The sequence below is a fragment of the Giraffa tippelskirchi genome, chromosome 8 (assembly GCF_054371585.1).
Source record: "Giraffa tippelskirchi isolate mGirTip1 chromosome 8, T2T-mGirTip1v1.2.pri, whole genome shotgun sequence".
Taxonomy (NCBI): Eukaryota; Metazoa; Chordata; class Mammalia; order Artiodactyla; family Giraffidae; genus Giraffa; species Giraffa tippelskirchi.
In genome coordinates, this window is record NC_137282.1 from 795,548 (window position 1) to 812,084 (window position 16,537).

General features: G+C 41.0%; 1 long non-coding RNA gene across 1 annotated transcript in view; it reads left to right on the top strand.

The window, feature by feature from the left end:
* The window catches only part of LOC145518602 (uncharacterized), a 40,901-nt gene extending 39,448 nt beyond the window's left edge, over nt 1-1,453 (top strand). The window contains exon 3 of the long non-coding RNA XR_014063023.1: nt 724-1,453. This is a non-coding gene — a long non-coding RNA (uncharacterized LOC145518602). The remainder of the gene's footprint in view (nt 1-723) is intronic.
* Nucleotides 1,454-16,537: the final 15,084 nt, after the last annotated feature.

Consider the following 16,537-nt stretch of genomic DNA (forward strand, 5'->3'; position numbering starts at 1 on the left):
ACCCATGGACTGTAGCCTACCAGGCTCCTCTGCCCATGGGGTTTCCCAGACAATACTGGAGTGGGTTGTCGTGCCCTGCTTCAGGGAATCTTCTCTGCCCAGGGATCAAATCCAAGTCTCCTATGTCTCCTGCATTGGCAGGCGAGTTCTGTACCACTAGCGCCACCTAGGAAGTCCTTTTTGCAAGATGCAAACATATGAAAACATGGTCTATATTGCTGTATATTGCTAATAGACTTTGATCTTGTTCAGGTTTTGTCTTTACAGATTCTTAGTTATTTACATCAAATTTTATGTAAGCAATCGATAGTATTTATTTAGGCAAATTCTTCATTTTGAGCATGTAGTGTAACTTGTAGTTTTTTATATCATTAAGAACATTAAACAAAACCCCTATGACTAAGTCTAGGTGCACATCCCTGGTTATTTCCTTAGGTGAGATTCTGGGGATTGAACTGTGGAATCAAAGATTGTGCAAACATGTCTCTCCCCATTGTCCTCAAATCTATTCTCATACGATATGCAGAATACAGTAGGGCTCAGTTCACACCACTGGTCCTTCAAATAAGTGCATTTTTGATGGGGAAAATGGCATATCATCGTGGTTCGTTACTGTTAAGTTTCAAATTTTGAACATTTATAAGGGTGAACATTTCTCCTTGGTCTTGTTGGTCATACTTGGTCTAATATTTTCTGAATAGCTTGTTTATCTTGTGCCCACAGGCCAGGTCATCACGTTTTGGTCAGCCTCCTTCAGTCTCCTGTTCAGCCTGGCTGCGTGGCCATGCAGAGAGGTAAAGTGGTAAGGGTGCCCCCTTGCCGGACCACAGAGATCTCGCTACTGGACTGTGATCAGAATAAAATATGCTGCAGTCACAAGCAGTTAAATCTTTAAACAACTAAGCTAACCTTTGGAATAAATCCATATACCCCTGAGGACTGTCTGCTATAATAGCACCACTAAAAAGCAGACAAATGCTTTGAGTTTTATAATTTAAGCTTTGCCATCCCTTCAGAAGAGGATTACTTTTCTGAAAATGTATCTGCCTGTAGAGAACCTTGGGGCCTGTATGCTCCTTTTGCATTTAACCAGCTATTAAAAGATCCCTCGGAAGCTGTGGCCTGCACAGGTTCAATCTACTTTGGCTAGTAAATCAGTTAAGACTGGAAGTTCCCTGTGACTTTTTATTTAAAGACACATTAAAGATCCTGAAAATACTTCTTCTCTCTAAGTAGAGAGGGGAAAATGATTCACGAGTGGTTCAAACATAGCCAGAGTCTGTCTATCAAGACACTTCGATCATCGTTTCCAGCCAGAATACACGTCTTCGTCTGCAAGCGTTTGTCCGCCAGCTCTGCTCCACGCGCTCGACTAAGGAAGGGAGCCAGCCGCACGGAAGACGTTCTTTGCCCTTGGAGAATTCAACTGTGGTGAAATAAAAATACACATACATATGCATGTGTATGTGCATATATACACACATTCACAGTCATTTTATATATATATATATATATATACACACAGATATCAGGTGATAAGTGTTATATCATTGGGCTTCCCAGGGACGCGGTGGTGAAGAACCTGCCTGCCAGTGCAGGAGACGCAAGAGACTCGGGTTCGATCCCTGGGTTGGAAAGGTCCCCTGGAGAAGGAAATGGCAACCCCACTCCAGTATTCTTGCCTGGAAAATCCCATGGCCCGAGGAGCCTGGTGGACTACAGTCCATGGGTCACCAAAAGTCACACATGACTAAGCGACTGAGCACATTATATTATTATAAGTATGTTCAGAAAACTGTAAGAATATAAGAATATAAAGGTAAAGAATAGCCACAGACTGGAAAAAACTTTCCAAGAAAGTTGATATTTGCACCAGGTTTCAGGAGAGGAGTAGCAGTTTACTGAGCAGAGAAGAAAGGAGAAAAATAAGAGATATACCTGATAACAAAGACAGCAGGACTGTCGCTGTAGTTAAGGCCACGCTCTAAGTAGGCGCGTGGTGGTGGCCACAGCACGGCAGGCTGCTGGGTCTCCTCCGGGGCTTTATGCTTCAAACACTCCCGAAACGTGTGTGTCAGCTTAAACAGAGAGCACATTGTTCAACTGAAACACTAATGCAAATTAAGAAGAAGAGATAAAAGAAGGTCCCCAAGCCCCCAAAGACACAGAGGACCTCTGCTGTGTATAATACATCCTCCTCCTGCAGGACCGTAAATCAGAAGGGCAAACTTGTATAACTGCCATGCTGTAGGTTTCTTTGGATGCAGCGCTTTCTATTGCACTTGAAAATTTTAAACCAAAACACGACTGCAACTAGAAGAGAAAACTGTGCATTTGACAAAAAACACCCTGCGATGTTTACCGTAGTCTCTTCTTTCTCTGGGTGTGCAGTTTCAAATTGGAGTATTTTGAACTGCAATCTCATGGGCTATGGGTAATAATCCCTGTGAAAATGATGCTCTTTTAGCTTTTGATAGACTTCCAAATATGCAAGCCATACACTCTTGAACAAGAAAAGAGAGTGGTTTTCTATACCAGGAGAAATAAAGTACAATGTAATACTTTGACAACCTTGAAGGTGACTTTTCCAAGCCATTGATTAGCAGATCCATGCCCTGAAATCCAAGTCAGGGAGATTCATTACAGTTCTTTCAGTCACTAGAGTATTAAAAACCAAAATGCTTCATTAACTCAGAAGTGGGCTATGCCATTTGGCAATAAGAGATGACTTGACTTTGGTGACCAAGCCATCTATGCATATTCTTTGGGCTTCAACACAAAAGGAAGTAGTTGCTTTTTGCATTAGAAATAAAAGCAATCATTTTTCCTACTGCTGTTCACTTTTGCCTGTTAAGTCAAAAAGTACAGATTCCTGGGAAGCGCTTTGGCACAGGTGAAGTCTAAAGAAGAACAGTCAGGGTTGGACTTTGTTGTTCAAAGAGCCCCAGCAGATTTCCATGGCGATGGCGATGGTCTACCAGGAAGACATTAAAGGGATTTGGAGAGCTGAGGAAATAGGAGTGCGGGGTGGCCAGCAGGAAGGACAGAGAACAATCGCTATTTTCTTTCATCTATATTTTGAAAAACAAAACAAAAACAAAGGGCTTAGTTAAATACCCTTTTCTCTCTGGTTTTGTCCAGAACTGAAAACATAGCATCAAGTAGATTTGCATTCGTTTTCATAAAGCTGGTTTTGGAAATGGACATAATCCTGGTCAATAAGCAAGTCTTTTTTTAAAAGGAACTGAAAACAAGCCTTCCGTCAGTGTGACCCTGCGCTCCTACGGAGCCCTCGCCTGTGCTGTGGCAGTGGGGTCCACAGCAGTGCTCTCCGTGGGGTTTCTGTAGCACTGCCCGCTAAGGAAGCCGGATTATCTCAGCGAAGTGTAGCCACGGCTTCAACTTTCCTAAGCCTCAGTTTCTTCATCTGAAACAATGGACATACGAGCACTATTTTTCCTGTTTATCCAATAGGTAGTTTCAAGAATCAGATTAGATAATGAGAAGCCTGTGTGTGCTTCAGTGTCCTGTAAGTATTCATTATATTCGTATCCATCCTGTATGTAGCAGATAAGTATTTTCATTCCATCACCGTATTTAATCTTTATAACAACACTCTGAGGTCAGTAGGAAAATGTAGAGAAGTTGTAACTTAATCAAGAGGTCTTATACTCCATTTTATTACTATTTTTTCTTTACACTCCATTTTTAGAAACTTGTGATATGGAGATGATTTCAACATAATCCCTGACTTGAGGAGACAAGCAGTGTGCGCCTTCGCTGGTGGTCCAGTGGTTGAGACGCCACACTCCCAGGGCGGGAGGCCTGGGTTCAATCCCTGGGCAGAAAATTAAGGTCCTGCATGCTGTGTGGTGTGGCCACAGAAAGAGAAATAAATAGTCTACTAGAAAGATACAGGTGTAAATAAATTGCAGTTTAATGGGATAAAGGATATGAAAAGAATAGATATGAGACAGAGTTTGCACAGGGGGAGGATGGTAACTGTCCTCACTGCCAGGGGTAGAGGGTGATAGAAAAAGGAGAAATGGGTGTGTGTGTGTAGGGAACAGTTTGTATGTCAGAGAATGCTTCCTCTTGGATAACTTTAAAATATATCTTAGTATCTTCTACTAGACTAGGTTGACCTGGCAGCTTGGAAGTGGAGAGCATTTCAGGTTGAAAAAAAATGAGGATGCCTCTTAAGAAGATAAACGAGTATTAAGCAAATGCTGATTCACATTAGCTTCCATTAACATAAGTGCTAAATAATAAAAGAATGAAGTAAATTCTGTAGACAGCAGGAAAGTTTAGAATCTATCTTCCATTTACTACTAGTGATTAGATGTTACTTGAAGACAATATAACGACAAAGTTCAAGCATCTGTCGTCTTTTCCTTTCCTTCCTCCTGCGTGAGTTGCGCTTGTTTCAGCATCAGTTAGTATTACTTGGAGACTGTGACACTCCCCATAGCCTTCTCTTCTATAGACTGTGTGGTCCCTGATAAAAATGCAACCGCTCTTTTTCCCTCCTCTAATTCCGTGTAATTTAGACTCTTAGAGTCAGGCAACTTAGGGCCATAAAGTCCGAAATGGTCAAAATATCTTGGAGTGGGGTAGAATTCTGCCTAGTGGGCATCAAAATACAGTCGTGAAAGATGGGCATTGCCGCCGCGGTAGACGGGACCCCTGCTCCCGTCACTCACTCCACGGCGCGCAGCTGTGCGCTGCCTGCCGCTCTGGACGGGGGCACGTCTCCGTCCCGCCAGTGCTGCCCCTGGCCATGGACCTGGTTTGGTTACGACATGACTTGAGCACAGGGTTTAACCGTGTTTTCATGGTTTAGTTTGCCTTCTCTGCTCCTTGATCCATAAGCAAAATATGCCTCAGACAGTGGTTACCTCTTCAGCTTGGACCCCAGAATGAGACTTGGTGGAACAGAACCAAACCCGGTCGTCAGCCTGGAGCCAAGTTGAGCCAAACCCCTCCAAAACTACAGATTTGTATTTCAACAACAGTATTTGTTTATATGCCTGTCAATGGGACTTGGTGTTGGTTTTTATGCAGCAAAAAATCTATTAATAGGCACTTTGGAAAACAGTTTGACAGTGCTTCTAAAGTTAAACAGACACTGTTTCATTCAACAATTCCACTCCTAGAGATTTATATAAGAGAAATGAAATCTATGTTTATACAAATGTTTATAATAGTCATAAACAGGAAGCAATCTAAATGTCTACTGACAGGTGAATGGATAAACAGATTGTGGTATATCTGTACAATGGGATACAGAATTAAAAGGAAACTAAAAACCTACTGATACAGAACAACTTGGATGAATCTCAAAAGCATTATGCTAAATGCTAGAAACCAAACTGAAATACTATACACAGTATGATTCTACTTATATATGAAATTTTAGAAAGGGCAAAGTTATCTTGAAAGAAAGCCAGTCAGTGGTTGCCAGAGCCCAGGAAGGGATTAAGTACAAAGAGACACAAAATAATTTATGGGGATGATAAAAATATTACATATCATTATTGTGGTGGTGGTTCCATGATTATATACATTTGTCAGAACTCATCGAATTGAACATTTGTAATTGGTAAGTTTTTGCAAAACTGCTTTTTAAAAATTAAATAGCAAATGTGAATTTCACAAATTATGAACAGTATTATTATAAAACAACAAATTTAGCAAATTATTAAAATCAATTGGCGCAGAAGTTCCTTTTTGGTTCATGGTATGCTTAATGACTTGACAATATTTCCTTTATTAATAACACTCCCAGATCTAAGGAGGTACCTAATGGTTCCATTTACTAAATAAATATTTTAATAAGTATTTGTAAGAGACACAGATGTAAAGAACAGACTGTTGGACTCTGTGGGAGAAGGTGAGGGTGGGATGATCTGAGAGAATAGCACTGAAACATGTATATTATCATATGTGAAATAGATCGCCAGTCCAGGTTCAATGCATGAGGCAGGGTGCTCAGGGATGACCCAGAGGGATGGGATGGGGAGGGAGTTGGGAGGGGGGTTCTGGAAGGGGAAATCATGTACACCCATGGTGGATTCATGTCAATGTATGGCAAAACCAATACAAGATTGTAAAGTTAAAAAATAGATAAATAAACTAATTTAGAAAAAAATTAAAAAAAAAAAAACAACTTAGCAGCAGTGTGTAAAATATCTTGTTGTTTTTTATTGTTTTTGTCCCTAAGTTGTGTCCAACTCTTTGTGACCCCGTGGACTGCAGCCCACCATGCTTTTCTGTCCATGGGATTTCCCAGGAAAGAACACTGGAGTGGGTTGCCATTTCCTTCTCCAGGGGATCTTCCCGACCCAGGGATCGAACCCATGTCTCCTGCATTGGCAATCAACTTCTTTATCTCTGAGCCACCAGGGAAGTCCTAATGTATAAAATAAACCTCATAAATGAAAATAAAGACGTTTATTTCATTCTTAACTAACCACATTGACTAGTGCACCTGTTGCCTGCCATGCAGTTTCTGGAAGCTTGGAATCCAGTTGGTAAATATCACCCTCATTTGCTCTTCCACACTGAGTTTCATGCAGGACTGGCTTTACATCACAGCAACTGCTGGAAACTTAGCTTCACAAAGATACGGCATCATCAGAAGGAATATAGCGTGATCTAATGTTGAAACCATGAATGACCTGAAAATAATCATGCACAGTGTCTGACGTATGTCAGTGTGTTTTCTTAAAAAGTTTACATTATCCTTTCACGTCACTGTAACTTTGGTTTACTGCCAAAGTTTACAAACTGTGAGATTAATGCAAGAATCCATTTCTACCACATTCAACATTTTGCAGGAGGAGGTCTTTGAGATCTCTAAAAATGTAAATTAAAATACTATTTTGAAATGACTTTGATGTATCACATTGATTTCTCCCATGGAGCCCCTTAATTTTAAAAGGGTAGTATTACAATCTCCCCAACGACTTCCAGTTCAAGACCTCATAATAGGGTGTTGGATGCCAGAACCTTAAAAGGAAGCTCAAGAATCCTTCTCAGGGAAAATAATACGAGGAGACGCGCAGGGAAGAGACACCTTCACGGCCCAAGGGCTTGGGGTGAGTTTGATCTGTGCTGTGCAAGGGCAGATCCGGATGCTTGGGGTTAGAGAAACGTGAGGATGGAGGGAAATGTAAGATGGTGTGAAAATACTATGCTGTCCAGATGCAGAGTCAGCAAGACCCAGAGCCCAGCTTCACGTGGAGCACGAGTGCCGTCCTTCCGTTGGGATCGTATCAGAATCTGAACACAGTGAGAAAGGGCGCTTAAGTAAGAGTGAACCTGCTTGTCTTCTTGCTAATGTTTGTGACTGAAGGGGGAAAAAGCCGTCAGAGACAGAAAGCCTGTGTTCAGATATCGTATAAGGAACGTGCCACAAGGACAATGAACTCAAGAGCGTATGAGCAGCCAGATGCGGGTTAACTTAGATCGCTTGGTGACATAGAATTCCAGAGTCCCCAAGTCAGCTCTCTGGGGATCTCCTATGGGTTTCCTACTCTTTTTGGACATCAGTCCCTCACTGTTGAGTAAAATTCTGGCTTTTCCTATCTCCATGGGCTCTTCCAACTCTTACTTCCCATAATTGTCTAAAGTGCAGTGTATGAGAACTATTATAATTTCCACAAATCTTCATGAGGAAAACTCCAAACTCCCAGATTTATGTAAGAAAAGATGATCCCTTTAAAGCAATGTATGCTTTATTTTCGTATTAGACTACTCAGTACTTCTAAAAAATGCAAACACAAAAACTCTTTTCACAGGGACTAGATGGGGGCTTACAAAGTTTTCTTGGAATAAATGTGTGATAATGTTTTGGTTTGGAAGCTGGAGGATTTAGCTATTCATCTAATCATTCTGCAAAGATGGACGCACCTCTGCATTGTGAGAGGTCGATGTGTAGAAGCTGTTCTTTTAATTCTCCTCTGAGGGAAAGAAATCATTTTCACATGAAACACATCAAAGACACAAAGAGCAAATCTCCAGATTTAGCTATTTTTGTAGATGGTGGCAGACTCCCTGTAATAAAAATGAATAAAATACTCTGCCAGCACCAACTAAAAGGAGGCAAAAGATAGAGTGTTTGCTGGCTTTGAGGCTAACGCAGTTACTTCTCCGTCAGTCTTTTACCACCGTTGTCTGTGGTAACCCTTGCTTGTCTGTGCTATTCTGTGATAAAGCATCTTTTTCAAGCCTGAGGAATAATATCCCAGCAAAAACGATGATTTTATGATATAGGGAGTTGTCCTTTGTGAGAACTGTAGCCTTTTACTTAACTTCCTGAAACTTTTGAATTTGGCTATCCCAGAGTGGTATCTCTGTATGTGTCTGTATATGAATATGTGTGTGTTTGTAATCATCCTAATATTTTTTAAACATTTTATTTCATTAAGATGTTGGCAAAATTCTGCATAAGTTCTTTCTTTCATTATTTTATTTCATTGGGGGGTTTGCTTAAATATGCATTGAGTTCCTATTATGCTCTGGACATTGAAGATACCAAGATATAGAAAACACAGTCTGTTTGGAGAGAGTGGCATGTAAAATGTGAACACAAACATGAGATGACTCTTCCAAAACTAGAAGGATGCAGAGAAGGACAGATAAAGATGAGCAGTGATTTGTGTGTGAGAGTGTGCTGTTGCAGGAATCCACAGCATCTCTACTCAAAGTGTGGTCCTTGAGCCACAGCCTTGGCACCATCTGAGTGCTCATCAGAAATGCAGAAACTCAGTCCCTACCCTTGAACTACTGAATCTGAATCTCGATGTTCACAAGATCCCAGCTAATTGTTAGGCGTTAAAGTTTGTATGGATCGTTGTTCATAATGGTTGCTATTTTACCCGTTAAAGAAAAGAGAATGAAATCTGTAGAAAGAAGGAGATTGTGAATAAACTGTTGGAGCAAGAGTAGAGAGGAAGACCACATGTCTAATGAGCCATCGTGATCTGAAAGGATATATGCACCCCAGTGTTCACTATTTACAGTAACCAGGACGTGGAAGCAAACTAAATGTCCATCAGCAGATGAGTGGATAAAGAAGATGCGGTACATATATACAGTAGAATATTACTCAGCTTTAAAGAGAATGAAATAACGCCATTTGCAAACAGCAACATGGATGCACCTAGAGATTGTGATTGTCTTGCTAAGTGAAGTAAGTCAGACAAAGAAGGAGAAATCTCGTATGACACCCCTTATATGTGGGATCGAAAAAGAAATGACACAAATGAATCTCTGGAACAGAGACTCACAGACTTAGAGAATGAACTTAGGGTTGCTTGGGGGGAAGGACAGAGCTAAAGGTCAGTGGGGAGTTTGGATGGACGTGAACACAGCGCTGTATTTAAAATGAATAACCGGAAAGGACCTGCTGTGCAGCCCGTGAAACTCTGCTCAGTGTTATGTGCGCTCTGGATGGGAGGAGAGTTTGGGGGAGAGTGGATACGTGTACAGCTGGACCCCTTCGCCGTTCACCTGAAACTATCACAATGTTGTTAGTTGGCTAAGGGTGCGTGAGTCAGTCACTCAGTTGCATCCAAGTCTCTGTGACCCCCCACAGACTCTGTGTAGCCTGCCAGGCACCTCTGTCCATGGGATTTTTCAAGCATGAATACTGGAGAGGGTTGCCATTTTCCTCCTCTGGAGGATCTTCCCAAATCAGGGATCGAACCAGCATCTCCTGTGTTTCCTGCATTTCAGGCAGATTCTTTACTTGCTGAGCCATCAGAGAAGTCCCTTAATTGGCTACACCCCAATGTGAAATAAGAAGTTTAAAGAAAAGTCTGTGAATACTTGTAATAGACACTTGGGGAATGAGAGTGGGCCACTGGTGATTTTAAAGCTGACTGTTACCAGAAACCAAATAAACACTGTAATTCACACAGTTTTCTCCAAAACTGCATTTGTAGCTAGCTCAGTTCGTTCAGTCGCTCGGGCATGTCAGACTCTTGTGACCCCACGGACTGCAGCACGCCAGGCTTCACTGTCAATCACCAGTTCCCGGGGTTTACTCAAACTCATGTCAATCGAGTCAGCAATGCTATCCTAGCATCTCATACTCTGTCGTCCCCTTCTCCTCCTGCCCTCAATCTTTCCCAGCATCAGGGGCTTTTTTCCAAGGAGTCCCTTCTTTGCATCAGGTGGCCAAAGTATTGGAGTTTCAGCTTCAGCATCAGTCCTTCCAATGAACACCCAGGATTGATCTCCTTTAGGATGGACTGGTTGGATCTCCTTGCAGTCCAAGGGACTCTCAAGAGTCTTCTCCAACACCAAAGTTCAAAAGCATCAGTTCTTTGGCGCTCAGCTTTCTTTATAGTCCAACTCTCACATCCGTACATGACTACTGGAAAAACCATAGCTTTGACAAGACAGACTTTTGTCAGCAAAGCAATGTCTCTGCTTTTTAATATGCTGTCTAGGTTTGTCATAGCTTTTCTTCCAAGGAGAAAGCATCTTTTAATCCATTTTTATCTTTAGTTAGTGCTTTTGGAACCTATCAAAAATTTTTTTTCTACCCCAAGTTTGTAGTGATATTTTCCAATATTTTGTTCATAACAATTTTGTATTTTTTATAATTATACCTATGCTGAGATTAATTTTTCTGTATAAAATAAGATAAAGCTCAAGGTTTTTGTTTTACACTTTATTCAGTTGTTACAGAAACGTTTGTTTGAGAAAAGAGGAAAAGAAAAGGATTTCTCTTTCTCCGCTTTTTCGTCACACCTTGGTTGAAAATTATTTATGTACGTGTGGAAGGGACTCTTAGTTTTGTTTCTTGATCTTTTAGTCTATCTTTACACAAATGATACACTGTCTTTATTACTGGAGCTTTACAGTTAGTCTTAACATTAGGCAGTTTAAGTCCTTCAGCTTGTTCTTTTTCACGATTGTTGAAGCCATTCTAGGGCGTTTGGTTTTCCACATAAAATTAGAATCAGTTTTTCAAAAGAGTCTGATGGAATTTAACAAGGTTTGTGTTGAATCTATTAATCAATTTAGAGAGGGTATTAAGTAAATGTTATTATTTAGATCTTCTTTGTGTATAAATGTAAGTTTGATTATATAATTAAGGTAAGGAAGTAGAGAAATGAAATTATAGTTTGAAAGCTTTAAATTTTTTAAGCAAGAAAAAATACATACTTTGTCCCTTTTTGTCCTTCTAGTGAGTTTTTTTTTCCAATAACATCATAACCATTGGAATAGAACCGAATTCATTTCTCTTGTCAAAGGTATTACAGTTCTTGGTACTAATGTTCCTTGTTGGGAGATTCTAAATCAACAGATTCTATTTATTTTTACAAATATTATTTTTTACAGTTAAAAATGTTTTAATGGTTTGTTTGAAATCTTTAGTAATTTTATTTATATTGGAGTTACTAATTTTCATATTTTTTCACATTGAACATTGTGGATGCAAGGGAGATACAAGGAGGGCTTTGGGATTTGTTCTTCTTTCTTCTTTGTCAGCGGAGCTTCAGATCAATAGAATTCTGTATCTTTTTTCTTTTTTTTTTAATTTTTTTTTATAAATTTATTTATTTTAGTTGGGGGCCAATCACTTCACAACATTGCAATAGTTTTTGCCATACACTGACATGAATCAGCCATGGGTTTACATGTGTTCCCCCTCCTGGACCCCCCACCCACCTCCCTCCCCATCCCATCCTTCTGGATCATCCCATTGCCCCGGCCCTGAGCCCTTGTCTCATGCATCGAACATGGAATGGTGTTCTGTTTCACATATGATAATATACATGTTTCAATGCTATTCTCCCAGAACGTCTCACCCTCACCTTCTCCCTCAGAGTCCATAAAATTGTTCCATGCATCTGTGTCTCTTATTCTGTCTCGCATATAGGGTTATTGTTACCATCTTTCAAATTCCATATATATGCATTAGTATACTGTATTGTTGTTTTTCTTTCTGGCTTACTTCACTCTGTATAATGGGCTCCAGTTTCATCCATCTCAGTAGAACCGATTAAAATGTATTTTTTTTAATGGCTGAGTAATATTCCATTGTGTATATGTACCACAGCTTCCTTATCCATTCGTCTGCTGATGGACATCTAGGTTGCTTCCATGTCCTGGCTATTGTAAACAGTGCTGCGATGAACATTGGGGTACACGTGTCTCTTTCAATTCTGGTTTCCTCGGTGTATATGCCCAGCAGTGGGATTGCTGGGTCATATGGCAGTTCTATTCCCAGTTTTTTAAGGAATCTCCACACTGTTCTCCATAGTGGCTGTACTAGTTTGCATTCCCACCAACAGTGTAAGAGGGTTCCCTTTTCTCCACACCCTCTCCAGCATTTATTGCTTGTAGACTTTTGGATAGCAGCCATTCTGACTGGTGTGAAATGTATCTTTTTTCTTAAGGAATGACTCTGGTTTTTAGGTTTCCCAGCCCGAACTCGCAAACTGACTCTTCAGTGGGCCCTTTTCTTTTTCATCCCTCGGTCATTGCCTCCCCTTAACTTGTAATACTTTTCTCCTAAATCTTCCCATGGCAAATGTCTCATTGTTCAACTCGCAGTTGAAATCTGACCTCCTCAGGGATCTTCCCTAACACACATACTGAAATATCCACGTCTGTAATTCTCTCTCCCAAAGCCCTTAGAATTTCATTAGCTTAAGCAGTTTGTCACTGTCTGAAATCACTAGCTCACTGCATGTTTGCTATCCCTTTCTTCCACTAGCATGTCATATCTGAGAGTAGGATCCACAGTATACTCAGCACCTTAGCTCATCACAGTAAGACCGTGAGTATCTGCAGAATGATTGAGTGGGTTTTGGAATTTATTATCTTGTTTGAACTTACAGCCAACATTGTAGGAAGCCATGCGTTCTACCTTTTGAAAGTTCAACATTAAAAAAGAAAGGCTCCTATTTACAGATGGTTATTTTTATTTGCTTTTCTGGGATGATTGACCATGGCAAATATGTTTACACATCATACTAAAGCTTCTGTTTACTCTTGTGTGGTCAAGTCAGATGGGATCTGGCCTTCTAGTCAAAACAATGAGTTCAAGTTTTGGTTTTATCATTTACTAATTCTTTAAGCTTGCACGGCCACTTCATCTTTCTGAGCCTCAGTTTCTTCACATACAGAGTTTAGACAACAGTGCTTGCTCTCCTCATCCCGTAAGTTTTTTGTGAAGGTGAAATTAGATAATGTATTTATGAGAGCACTTTGTAAATGGAATATGTAGGACCTTATTATTGAATTTAATGTACTAATTCATTGCCTAATGGATCAAAAGAGTTCATTGTTCTTCCAAAATTGTCTAATTTATTTTCAGGGTTGGGGAGAATTTTATGCAAGGTGCCACTAATAGATAATAATAACTCATTTGTTCCTCTATCACACCTTTCCTTAGAGGACTCAGCTTTATTCTACCTCATTAATCCTTAACAAAGCTTCTGAATCATTAGACAGCCTGATAAGCACCGTTCTCCTGGTTTTTACAGCTGGAGCAAATGAGGCACAGAGAGGGTATGTGACTTTCTCAAAGTCACACCGAATCCATGCTGCTGCTGTGGAAAGGGACTGAGCACCTGGCGGCTTCCTGCCGGGACCTGGCCTCCGCAGAGAACACCGCCGGTGTGTTATGACCAGGACCTGTGGGAGGCACAGAGCGCAGGGGCAGTGCCGGGAGCGCTGTCCTCAGTGGGCTTCAGGTTTAGAAGGAGAAGGGAACCGGGACTGGCTAAGACGGGACAGAACTGAAATGTCATCAACTTCTTAACACTTGTCTCAAGTTTCAATGTGGGTAGATCTCATTAGTTACATCAAAATAGACTTTATAGAGAAGGTATTTCCCATAGATCTTAGAAAACTGAAACTTTGAAAGTAATAAAAATGGAGACTATACTAAACCAACAGAGCAAAATGAACAAAACAAGCAAAATCAAGGGACACAGCTGAGGAAAAGTGGCTTATTTTGAATAATTCAATGTAGGTGAATAGCAGAGTGTCAGCTAGATACATATCAAAGTCACCCTCAAACATCATTCTCTTTATTATTATTATAAGTCATGACAATAATTACCGATTCCCAGTTGCAATCGTTCTTATCATCAATAGTCATCAAACATGACAGGGGTAGTGAATGAATAAGGCTGCCGTGATACACTGAGCCTCCTTTCTCTCTGTGTCAGAATATCCTTCTCTACCCGGATCCTGGACTTTGGATTCAGCCGTGGGTTTTCCTTGACAAACAGACTGTGATCAGATGTGACCAAAGTGGAGGCTTTAAAATGCTTAAGCAGTTTGACGTGCTTCCTGCCAAAAGAGACAGTCCAAGGGGAGCTTCTGTTCCAAGGAGGAGAGCCTTGTTGGCGGGGCCTGGAGCCAGTGCGAAGCGGGAATTCAGCCAAACCCTCCCCTAAAGCAAAAGCTCCCTCACCTGACTTGCAGACTTGTAAACAAGAAAAAGAAATGCTGATTTTTCTAAGTCATCTCACTTTGATGTTATGTATTAACATTATGCAACCACACTTGACTAATCTAGCTGGTAATGTCTAGTGGGGGTAGATTGCATAAAATTTTAAATTCTGGGATGTGCTCCTTCCAGTTTAGTGATCATGAAAGGGCCTTTATAATGGCGGTCTTTGCAAGCAGTTCCCTGGCAGTTAAGCCAACTGATGGGTTCCAGGCCTCATAAATGGAATAAATTGTTCATTTGAACGTAGACATAAAATTTTCCTGAGCCATCCCCAAGTGATAAGAACCATTATCCCAATGTGTTTTGAACAAGAGAGTAACATAGCTAAAGCCTGGCTGTAGAAACCGTCATTTGCTGAGTGTGTAGGGCAGATACAGTGTTGAGGGGTCAGGGCGAAGAGTCCTGCCAAAGCCTAATTGATAGAAAAGGGTTAACTTGGAGGGAAGTAGACAAGAAATGACAGAAGAAACGTGCGTGGAAGAGGCTTTGCTGAGTCGCTGTGGAGGTGACAGCTGCGGGATGACGAGGATGAGAAAGTTAGAAGTGACTTGAGGGACTTCCCTGGTGGTACCGTGGCTAAGAGCTTGTGCTCCTGATGCAGGGAGCCAGCCCGGTTTGATTCCCGGTCAGGAAACTAGATCCTGCAAGGCAGCAACCAAAGATTCCACATACCTGCAACGAAGATCGAAGCACCCATGTGCTGTACCTAAGACCTGATGCAGACAAATGAATACATAATTAAAAATAAAAAGTGACCTGGGCCTTTGAGACAAGTGACTATAAGCCTAGTGAGGTCATTTGCAGAAATGAAGAAATGAGGATAAGCAGATGGTTTGAATGGTGGAGAGATAACGAGTTTTATTTTTGACATGTTGAGTTTGGAGTATGCAGTAAGTCTCCTACATACGAACCTTCAAGTTGTGAACTTTCAGAGATGTGAACGTGTGCTCCTGTGTCCGTTCACGTTAGCTCACATGTCTGGCCAGCATTGCCGTTCACATGCCTCTAGCGGCGGGTGTGCTTTTGTGCACTGTGCTGTCCTGCGAGGAGTCCACTAGTGCAGCGGTTTTATTTCAAGTCCAGGATGTCCAGAAGCAAGTGTAAAACAGTGGTGATGCAGCTGGTACTACTGCACTTTTCAACGTACTGCACTGCAAGATTAGAAGTGTTTTCTTTATTTTTATTGTTTGTTTTTATGTATTATTTGTGTGAAAGGTATTTTAAACCTATTCCAGTGGAATACAACAGAGCCGATTAGGTTAGTCGGGCACCTAGGCTAGCTTTGCTGGATGTAGGAACAAACTGGGCTTATGAACGTGCTCCAGAAGACAACTTATTCATAAGCAGGGGACTTACTGTAGGCAGAAATTTGAGAACTGTCGTAAAAGACAGGGCCCCAGGCTCCTCTTTCCTGATTGTCAAATACCTTTAAGTGGAGAATGCCTTTCATGCCAAGGGGGAAAGAATTACTCACACATTATATGTCAAGCTCCAGAGAGGAGTTTTTTTTAAGAAGCAAAGTCAATGATCTCCTGCTTGAAGTGAAGAATATTAGGTTGAGAGTTTGATGTTTATTGAAATTCTATTTCCAGAAACATCAGCAACCTCTTCAAGACTAAGAGAAGAAAACTGGTTCGGCCGTGTAGACTGCTCTGGGGGACCTTGTAACTGTGGGGGACATTCTGATTCATACACTGCATCAGAGGACACAAAGTTTAAAATTAGTTTTGCATTTAAATATGAAAATGCAATGTTCTATGCTGGTTGCTCAATGATAAAGAGTTTTGTGGAGGTTTACGTTACTGGCAAGTCACTTGACGCATTTTAAGTGATCATTTGAAACCTGTGGGCTTGGTTCAGGAGCAGAGCGGGCAGGAACACTGGTTTGGGAATCAGCCTCTTCTGGTTTGAATCCATGCTCTGCCAGTTCCTGCCCACTGATTCACTGGTTTAACAAATAATTGCTGAATCCCTACGATAGTCTGTATGTGAGAAAATAAAGCAAAGACCACTGCTTTCGAGAGTTTACATCTTTTAAAAATATTTATA